This window comes from Salvia hispanica, chromosome 6, assembly GCF_023119035.1.
Source record: "Salvia hispanica cultivar TCC Black 2014 chromosome 6, UniMelb_Shisp_WGS_1.0, whole genome shotgun sequence".
Classification (NCBI taxonomy): Eukaryota; Viridiplantae; Streptophyta; class Magnoliopsida; order Lamiales; family Lamiaceae; genus Salvia; species Salvia hispanica.
Window position 1 is genome coordinate 22210077 of NC_062970.1, and position 10998 is coordinate 22221074.

The following is a 10998-nucleotide window of genomic DNA, read 5'->3' on the forward strand; positions in this document are numbered from 1 at the left end:
GAATTGTATAACCAAAGTCGTTACCAACACATCCCTAGAATCCTATGAGTTTAGTTACACATAATGAAATAAGATAAACATATAGATTGAAGGGAAAACAATTTGAACATAAAACTAAAGCAAATAAAACCCGTAGGTTGAATCCTTGTCGTTCTTGATGTTCTTGAAATCCTTCTCCAACTCCTTGCACAATTGAAGTACTCTAGCTTTTGATCTCTGTGAATTATTTTGCAAGTAGAAGCTCTCTAATTTGGTGAAGCTTGAGGTCTTATTTATAGGGGAAAGCCAATTCCTGTTGTAGAAGGAAAAGATCTTCAAAATATGGTAAATCTTGGAGCAAATCTAGGGCATCTCGGATTCGCCGCCTTTCTCCGGCGGGCCGCTGCACCCTGGCCGGCGGTCGTCGCGTTGGAGTCCAGAGACTCTGATCCTTCGGCGGCGGACCGCCGCACAACTTCCGGCGGTCGCCGAGCGAGACGTCTCTTCCAAGTGTAATTTTTCGAGGCGGGCCGCTGCACTACTCTGCCTGCCAGGCGCCGGCGGTCCCCGTACAACTTCGCGGCGGTCACCGGTCGCCGTTTGACTCCAGATTTCCAGACTTTGCGTTTTGGCTCCATTTTTCGGCTCAATTATGCACATTTCTCACAAAACACGTCAAAATACCAAAATAGACAAAATATGCAAATAATGGACGTGTTGAGTGACTTTGACATAAAAAACGGACCAAATAATGGCCTTAAAACCGTATAAAATCCGAGCGTATCACCTAGGAAGGTTAGTATCATTACACTACACTACTAATAATGTGAAGTTCACTCTCCACTAACACGACTTACACTATCATTTATCTCTCTAGTTTACTTTACCAATTATACGTCAAACCAAATGTTCATACATCAAAATATATCGTAATATATTATTTTATGTAATTCTAAAATCATTCTACCATTTCAGTCATGAATCTGGGTGAAGCTAGGCCTCAAGTTGACAAGCCTGAGATAGGCTTGGGCAAAATGGATATGAATATGACGAAGAGCTTATTGGATATTTAATTCAAGAACCCAACGTATATATGAGTATGGCAGCGATATCCTTACACCGTGAAACTATTAGAAATAAAGGGATAAAATTCCCAAGCCGTTACAGGCGGTACTCTAACTATTACAATCGAAGGAAGATAATAACAATAAATGGAATGAAAATTACAATGGAAATAATAAAACAAACCGAACTATAAGTCGAGTCGAGGGTAGCCCTCTTTCCGCAAGACAAATTACGCCCCGGCTAGTGCTCACGGAATGGCGTATTGTCCCCAAAGATAAAACGACTTCCTCCTAGCGTGTAGAAGCACCTCAAACCCGCTAGGCACCAGCGAACTTGATGGAGTTCCGAGAATCGAGCTATGCAATGCTACTATGATGTAGAGAACTAGAGAGAAGAGAGAATGCTTTTTATTGTTGTATTCTCCACTCCAAGATCAATCCTATTTATAGTCTAGAGAAAGCACTTGAAAGGCCTTGCAATAAAGATTATCTCTTAATGCATTTTGGGGTTACCTAAGATGAAAGGCCATAGGTCTTGGCCACCTCAAAGGTCTCCCACATTTTTCACATGTTTTTTCCACAATCCCCCACATTGGTTAGAGCATTGCAAGCTCAAACCAACACAAGACGTGTTTGCATGCATGCAGACTCTTCGCTCAATCCTCGAGCAACAATATTGCATTTGGAATAGTAGCTTGGGGCTTTGAACTTTCCATAGTCAACACTATCGGGCATACCGGCGGCCTGGTGGACGTGATGCCTTGAACCATTCCTCCTTGGTGTATACCGAGACAATAATATTGACACAATACTATTTACAAACTCATCAGTTCTCACGTTTGTGTCCTTTACTGGCCATGGAACACCACTTTGGATTCATAAGTGATTCACATGTTGAAGCGGCCCACACTTCTTCACTTACATAGGTGATTCTTTTCCAGGTATCCTGCAATACCCACCTCCTCGAGGTTTCTAAGAATCATTAAAAGTCAAAACTTAGTCTCTTACCACATGCAGGTTACAACACTCAATGCTTTCAAAAGAATGGGCGAAGATAAAATATCTTCCGAGTGTTACAACTAGAGTCATATAGCTTTGTTTTCCCATTGAACCAAGCCCATGGGACTCCAATCGTATGGTTGGGTTACAACTATAATCATCTTTTAAATGTGGTTTTCAGTCCCATACCTTTTAGCAATTTATGCATTTGATCACGGTTTAAACTTTTCGTTACCGAATCCGCTAATGTAACAGCCCGGATTTCTAGGGTATAATAAATACGGCGACTGCTACCTAGGCGAACTTAAATGCAACAAGAACATAGACTAGGATTTCAATTAAAGAGATTTGACCAAGTGTTTAATGAAGATCAAGGCAATAAGTAAACGGCTTTAAATACGAAAAACAAGATTTAATAGATAATATAGGCTAAGCTCAAAAGTCAAAGGTTTATTGTAGCTCCAACAAAACGCAATATTTCCCAATATTCCAATAAGTTCAAGTCAACCAAAGATAGTAAGTTTCAAAATATTCAACGGAAGCAAATCCAAGAGAAAGCGGAGCCATGTATGAAGACACGACTACACTTAACGTTTCAAACATCCATTTTATTCGATTCAACTGTCTCAACACCACCGACCGCCCGTCGCCACTCAACCTGCACATAGCGAAAACACATGCAGGGCTGAGTATTTTAAACATATTCAGTGGACTCATGCCAAAACATTTTATATTTATGCCACCCTTACCATAGTAAACTCGAGGTTTAGTATTTAATTTAAAAGATAGCATCGAGTATCACAAAATATTTCATGGACTGGCCAGTCAAATAATACCTCCCATTTTCTCATCAATCAACGATATCATGGTGCGACGAAGTGTGGCCACACTTTCGCCCACGAGATCGGCCGACTAGCAAGGACGGCTCCCGATCTCCCATGTACACTAGCCTGATAGGGTTTGCGGCCCTACTCAGACCCGAATTCGTTTATATAGCCCCATAGCCTAATGGAGTGCACTCGCAAACTAGGCATCAGACACACACAATATTCAAAGCAATCACAGGCATGGCATAACAGTTTAATCCACCCTTATTTCTCCAATATCATAAATTTTCAACATAGAAGAGTTTAAGAGTACAGCCCACCTCGATTCCTAGATTTCAAGCACGTTCTTCTTCTTGTTATCACACCGAGAACGCGAGCTCTCAACTTTAATTTATGTATATCACAAGTAAGTCTCAATCATGGATCAAAATCATGCATGTTCCCACGTTTCCCTTCTTCCCATCGATTAGGTTTAATATTCCCATTCAAAATCAAAGTACGATTATTATATCATTTTTATTCACACAACAACTCCAGATTTATCATCAAATCGTGACACGCATGAGTGTTTTCCACACTCAACAAACGCACACACACACAACGCATGTGCACGCATGAGTGTTATCCAAAATTTTGAAGTGAACTTCGGGTCACGATCAGACGTAATCGTCACTAGGACTCCATGCAATCATACGATTTCTTTCATGTAGATACGCGCTAGTCTGTCCGATCCATGAGTTATCGGAATCGGTAGGAAATGCGCACATTTGGTGAGTCGGTCTACAATCACCCAAATGGCGATGTTTCCTTTGAGAGTCTTTGGCAAGGCCGTCACGAAATCCATGGTGATGTGATCCCACTTCCACTCTGGTACTTCCAACGGTTGTAATTTTCTGTACGGTCGTTGATGTAAGGCCTTCACCTGTTGGCAGGCTAAGCAATGCTCCACAAATGCCACGATATCCCTCTTCATGCCATTCCACCAAATTGACTTCTTCAAGTCTTGGTACATCTTCGTGCTTCATGATCTCGGGTGAGCACGCATAGTCTTCCTTCAAACATGAGGGCATTATCGGACTCCTCACTAAAATTTCCCGATTTGCCCGTTCTCACTTCCACTCAAATCTCTTCGATCCATTCGTTGCGCCGCAACGATTCTTGTTTTCAAATCCTGTTCCACCACTAAGGTGGCGATTCGTCCTTCCACCGTTTCAGGTGCCCTTATCACTTCTAATCGCAATTTACTAAACTCTCGTATCAAACTTTCTTCTTCCGTCAGGGAAGCTAGTTGCGAATGGTCTTTTCGGCTCAAAGCATCTGCCACCACATTTGCTTTGCCGGGGTGGTAATTGATACCACAATCGTAGTCCTTCACTAGTTCGAGTCATCTTCGTTGTCTCATCTTTGAGTCCTTTTGCTCGAAAAAGTATTTCAAGCTCTTGTGGTCCGTAAAGATTTCGCATCGAACTCCGTAGAGATGATGCCTCCAAATCTTTAGGGCATGAACTACTGCTGCTAACTCCAAATCGTGTGTTGGGTAGTTCAACTCGTGTGGTCTCAACTGTCGTGACGCGTAGGCGATCACCTTGTTGTTTTGCATCAACACGCATCCTAGTCCAACCTTCGAAGTATCGGTGTAGACTACGTAGTTTACTCCAGACTCTGGCACAGCTAACACTAGCGTGGTTGTCAACTTCTCCTTTAGGAGTTGAAAGCTTGCTTCACACTCTGGGGTCCAATTCACCTTGACTCCCTTCTTAAGTTGTTGGGTCATTGGTCTCGCTATCTTGGAGAACCCTTCTATAAACCTTCGGTAGTATCCTGCCAAGCCCAGGAAACTCCGAATCTCGTTTGGTGTTGATAGTGACTTCCATTGCTGCACGGCTTCAACTTTGGCGGGGTCTACTCTGATTCCTTCTGCCGACACAATGTGTCCAAGAAAATTCACTTCTTTCAGCCAAAATTCACACTTGCTGAATTTGGCGTATAGCTTCTCGGTTCTCAAAGTCTCCAAAGCGATTCGTAGATGCTCCCCGTGCTCCTTCTCATTCTTCGAGTAGACTAAAACATCATCGATAAATACCCAGATGAATTTATCCAAGTACGGATGGAATATTCGATTCATCAAATCCATGAATACCGCTGGGGCATTCGTTAATCCGAACGGCACCACAACAAACTCGCAGTGTCCATATCTTTTGCGAAACGCAGTCTTGGGTATATCCTCCCTCCGTACTCGCAGCTGGTGATATCCGGACCTCAAGTCCATCTTTGAAAAGACTCCGGCTCCTCGAAGTTGATCAAACAAGTCATCGATCCTCAGCAGTGGATACTTGTTCTTAAGGGTCAATTTATTCAACTCCCTATAGTCGATGCACATCCTCATCGACCCATCCTTCTTCTTCACGAAAAGTACTGGTGCGCCCCATGGCGAGACACTAGGCCTAACAAAACCTAGGTCCATGAGCTCCTGGAGTTGTATCTTGAGTTCCTCCAACTCCTTAGGCGCCATTCGATACGGTGCTTTGGATACAGGTGCGGCTCCCGGCTCGAGATCGATGGTGAACTCCAATTGTCGATCTAGCGGCGGTCCAAGTAGCACTTCGGGAAAAACGTCTGGAAATTCCCGCACAACAGCGACATCTTCCACTTTTCTTTCCTCATTCTCATTGCCGTGAAGATAGACGAGATAGGCAGGTCGCCCCTTTCTCATCATCGCGGTAGCTTGCGTGCAGAGATTATCGTGGTTCGCCGATTCATCGAGATGCCATGATACACGCTGGGTTCCCTTCCCGGAGCTTGTAGAGATATTTGCCGCTCCTTACAACGAATCGTCGTGAAATTCGTGGCCAACCAGTCCATTCCTAGGATTACGTCGGTATCTCTCATCGCCATAATTTGCAAGTCGTGAGCGACTAACTTAAGTTCTCCTAACACAATTTCTATGTTCGAGCACGTTCGAGATATTTCTACTGTCCCACCCACTGGTGAAGACACTATCATCTTACGTTCAGATTTTCTAACAGGCAAGCTCAAAGTGTGCACACATAATTCAGATATAAACGAATGCGACGCGCCCGTATCAAACAACACAACAATAGGGGTGTTGAGAATTTCGCCCATACCTGTCAGATTTCCCTTCTCGCGTTCGTCTTGTTCAGTCTTCGGTTTCTTTTGATCCAACGCGTATGGTCTCGCTTGTGGAGGAAGCTTTGGGCGGCGAGGTTGTTGCTATCGCGACGGTGGGTCACGATTTCCTCGTGGTTCACTTTGCGATCCCCTTGAATGCTGACGGAATCCCTGGTGATTCCGCCTCGATCCCGATCCTCCCATCTTACTTGGGCACTCCCTCGAATAGTGACCGTTCCCTCCGCAGGTGTAGCACTTGATAACATTCTGTTGCCGGCATTCTCCGAAATGGTACTTAGAGCACACGTTGCACTGTGGTGCCCTAGTCCGGTAGTCTCCTCTCTGGCTAGATGCATGTTGTCATCCTCCGTGTTGGGATCGATGTTGATTTCCTTGGTACCGTTTCCCGTCGTAAGGAGTCCTAGAATCCTCCCACTTCCTCTTCTCCCGGGAGTGATGCGATGGGGGCAGGGACGGTGTAGAGTTCTCCTTGGCTCTCTCTCTAGGCATTGCGGCTTCAATATCCAACGCGAGTGCCAATGCCTTAGCGTAGGAGAGTCTCCCTCGACTGGCCAATGACATCTTTATCTCGGACCTTAGTCCCTCACGGAACTTGTCGGACAGCTTCTCGTCAGTATCGACTTGATCAGGGGCGTATCAGGTCATGCTATTGAGCGCTCGATCGTATTCGGTCACAGTCATACGTCCCTGTGTCAGATTGTGGAACTCGGATGCCTTCTCTTTCCGGTAGCTCTTCGGCACATACTTGTTGTATAATTCGGTCTTGAAATCTTCCCATGTCATCGCTTCCACTTGGTCTCGCGTCAGGGTCTTCATTCTAGTATCCCACCAAAAGTCAGCTACTTCGGTTAGTTGGTGAGTAACACAACTCATTCGTTCCCTATCATTTCTTCCCAGAATTGCGAAGATACGCTCTATCGCGCAAATCCATGATTCGGCCTTGGCCGGTTCTCCGAGTCCATCAAACACAGGTGGTTTCTGCTCCAAGAACAGCTTCTCTACTTCCCGATCAACCGGGGGTGGGGAAGGCGGCAGTGTCGGCATTGACTGCGTCACACTGTCCTCGCTCGAAGGCTGAGGTGTCGGTTGACGGTTATGGCATCTCGGCGGCATTCTGATTTGTCAAAACACGGATTATTCTCAAAATTCTAGCAACAGTTGCGTGGTATAACAAGGTGCATGGGACAATTGTGTTGGTATATATGGCCAAGCAAAAAGTTCGTCACATAGATGGGTTTTCACAAGTAGTGTCAAAGCATTATCATCACAAAATCGGTTGCGCCATAGGGTATCAAAAGAATCATTGGTCCTTATCAACAAGGTAATTGTAATCAAGAGGCAATTATGCAATTTAAGTGGCAAGTATAGGGCACAATAAGGTATTCAAAGATAGTGGTGTGATGATATGATGGCATGATAACATAGTGATAGATAATTTTCACAATAGCATGGGAAAAACAATATGGAAATCCATTGCATCATAAGTTAGTGAGTAAAAAAAATTCTCCCTATATCATATCAATCAAAAACATTGCCTCAATGATGTCTTAGTATCAACGGAATTTCGAAAGAGCAAAAATAGAAAGGTACGGCAAAAATCATCAAAATATGAGGGAAGCAAAACAACGTTTTCCACAACCAACACTCCTAGTCAATATCGTTCATATCCTCCTCAGGGTCCTCATCCTCATCAACATTTCCCATGTCCAAATCGTGTCCTTCCTCGTAAGGTTCCTCATCCTCGCTTGATCCACCAACATCTGAGGGCGGAGGGGTTATCGCACGCATGTCCTCCACATTCCCATTTATGACCAACGGGTTAGACGTACGGGTCTTAAGTCTGGGTTTGGTAGGGACACGATCAACATGCGGCTCCTTGTCACGACGATATCTCCATCGACGGGCTTGACTCGGCGGATACTTGTGCGCTGGGGGACTAAGCGGCGGTCCGTCCCTTGCAGCTGCCATGGCTGGGAGTAGCACTCCTATCAAGCCAATCATATCGCCTCGAGGCTTGTACTCGGGCGGACTAAACCACGTAAACGGTACCGCAGCTTGAGCAGTCCATTCACTCCATCGAGAAGGCAGGCTGTGAATCAATTTCGAGATCCCCGCGTGATGGGAAACTTCCATACGCGTATGCATCCATCCAGCGATCGTAGAATTCAATGACGTAGGTTAGGAGAAAGGACTTTCCATCCCACTCAAAATCTTGGTAGGTCTCGACGGGAAAAACTTTGTTCTTCGCGTAACGGTCGCGCATCGGTGCGTAATACCGGTTAAGCATCTACAAAAGAAATCTCAGCATCAGAACAAGGATCGAAGAACATATCAATAGTGTATGAAGTTTCAAATGATGCTGAGAGTACGATGGATATATATATATATATATATATGGGTCGAACGATGGAGGTGTGAAGATAATATCATATCAAGAATGAACGGAATTTCATTTCCGAGGCAAATGGTTCGTATATATATATTTTTCACATTTCGGTAGTTCGCAATTTCGTTCTCGCAAGTCGTTCGCCTCGCATTCGGCATTTTTATGCCTCCAAGTTCGATATCGTCATACAAATTTTCCAATCACAACACGATTTACAACTAAACATAGCATGCTCAAGTTCAACTCATAACGTTATTCATCGAACAATCACGCAATCACATATCATATATAATTCCCATAGAGTTTTATTCGTTCAACTCATAACGGTCTTAGCATATAATCACTTGCATAACAGCATTCATCTTTTGTTTTGCATAATCACACTTTGCAATTTCGCATGCATGCATAATCATCATTTTATACTCCAACACAAATTTCCAAATATCACAACATCTCCCATTCGCTTCAACTTCCAACATTTCATAATTCAAATTAATATTTAAAGATACGGGTTACCTCATTCTTCGTGGTTGAGCGGAGACGAGTCGTGGTGTTGAGCTTTCGACGATTATTATTTAATCAATTTCCCTAAATTTCAGATTTTAAGACAACAAGACTCTTGGGTCCAGAGCGGAAAGAACTGAGGCTCTGATACCAACTGTAACAGCCCGGATTTCTAGGGTATAATAAATACAGCGACTGCTACCTAGGCGAACTTAAATGCAACAAGAACATAGACTAGGGTTTCAATTAAAGAGATTTGACCAAGTGTTTAATGAAGATCAAGGCAATAAGTAAACGGCTTTAAATACGAAAAACAAGATTTAATAGATAATATAGGCTAAGCTCAAAAGTCAAAGGTTTATTGTAGCTCCAACAAAACGCAATATTTCCCAATATTCCAATAAGTTCAAGTCAACCAAAGATAGTAAGTTTCAAAATATTCAGCGGAAGCAAATCCAAGAGAAAGCGGAGCCATGTATGAAGACACGACTACACTTAACGTTTCAAACATCCATTTTATTCGATTCAACTGTCTCAACACCACCGACCGCCTGTCGCCACTCAACCTGCACATAGCGAAAACACATGCAGGGCTGAGTATTTTAAACATATTCAGTGGACTCATGCCAAAACATTTTATAGTTATGCCACCCTTACCATAGTGAACTCGAGGTTTAGTATTTAATTTAAAAGATAGCATCGAGTATCACAAAATATTTCATGGACTGGCCAGTCAAATAATACCTCCCATTTTCTCATCAATCAACAATATCATGGTGCGACGAAGTGTGGCCACACTTTCGCCCACGAGATCGGCCGACTAGCAAGGACGGCTCCCGATCTCCCGTGTACACTAGCCTGATAGGGTTTGCGGCCCTACTCAGACCCGAATTCGTTTATATAGCCCTATAGCCTAATGGAGTGCACTCGCAAACTAGGCATCAGGCACACACAATATTCAAAGCAATCACAGGCATGGCATAACAGTTTAATCCACCCTTATTTCTCCAATATCATAAATTTGCAACATAGAAGAGTTTAAGAGTAAAGCCCACCTCGATTCCTAGATTTAAAGAACGTTCTTCTTCTTGTTATCACACCGAGAACGCGAGCTCTCACCTTTAATTTATGTATATCACAAGTAAGTCTCAATCATGGATCAAAATCATGCATGTTCCCACGTTTCCCTTCTTCCCATCGATTAGGTTTAATATTCTCATTCAAAATCAAAGTACGATTATCATATCGTTTTTATTCACACAACAACTCCAGATTTATCATCAAATCGTGACACGCATGTGCACACATCCCAAGGCATGCACACACACACACATGCATCCAAATTCATCGATTAATTTCCCCTTCAAACCGATTGATCGGTAGAAGAAGAGAAGATCAAAATAAAAAATACCTTTTTAACAGAACAATCGGTAGGAAACAAGTAAGATCTTGATTCTTCAACAAATTCTCGAATTTCAGCTTCAATTCTTCACACAAGATGAAGAAATAATGGAGAAAGTAGAAGAAAAATTTGAGAGAGAGAGATCGGCGAGAGAGAGGGAGAGAGGGGGCGATTTTTGTGATGCTAGGGTTTTGACTCTCCCTCTTATATTTATAGAGTGCAAGATATAATCCAATAATTAAATAAATCAAGATTTGGAGGAGATTTGGTGGGTGATTGGCGTTATTTCTAGTGAGAAATAAGGGGGAATTCGAATTTCATGCTATTTAATTAGCATATAATTTTATTTCGATATTTTATGGAGCAGAATAAAATATCACGGAGCAAGAATAAAAATAATAATTCTCCCCAATTAAATAGGAATAGGCGTGATTTTCAATTCCTACTCCAAGGAATTAAATTAAATCCTAATTTAAATAGGATATGCCAAGATCTTCTTAGATTTGACAAGATATGCTAGAATATTTGAATTTATTTATGGAAGAGAATAAACAAAGGATCAAATAATATAACAATAAAATCCTTTCTCCCATAAAGTAGGGGATTTTCGAAAATCACCCTTGAGACAAACATAGGGGCTGAAAATTTCATCAATTAAATAAGGAATATTGGACTTTGGATTTAATT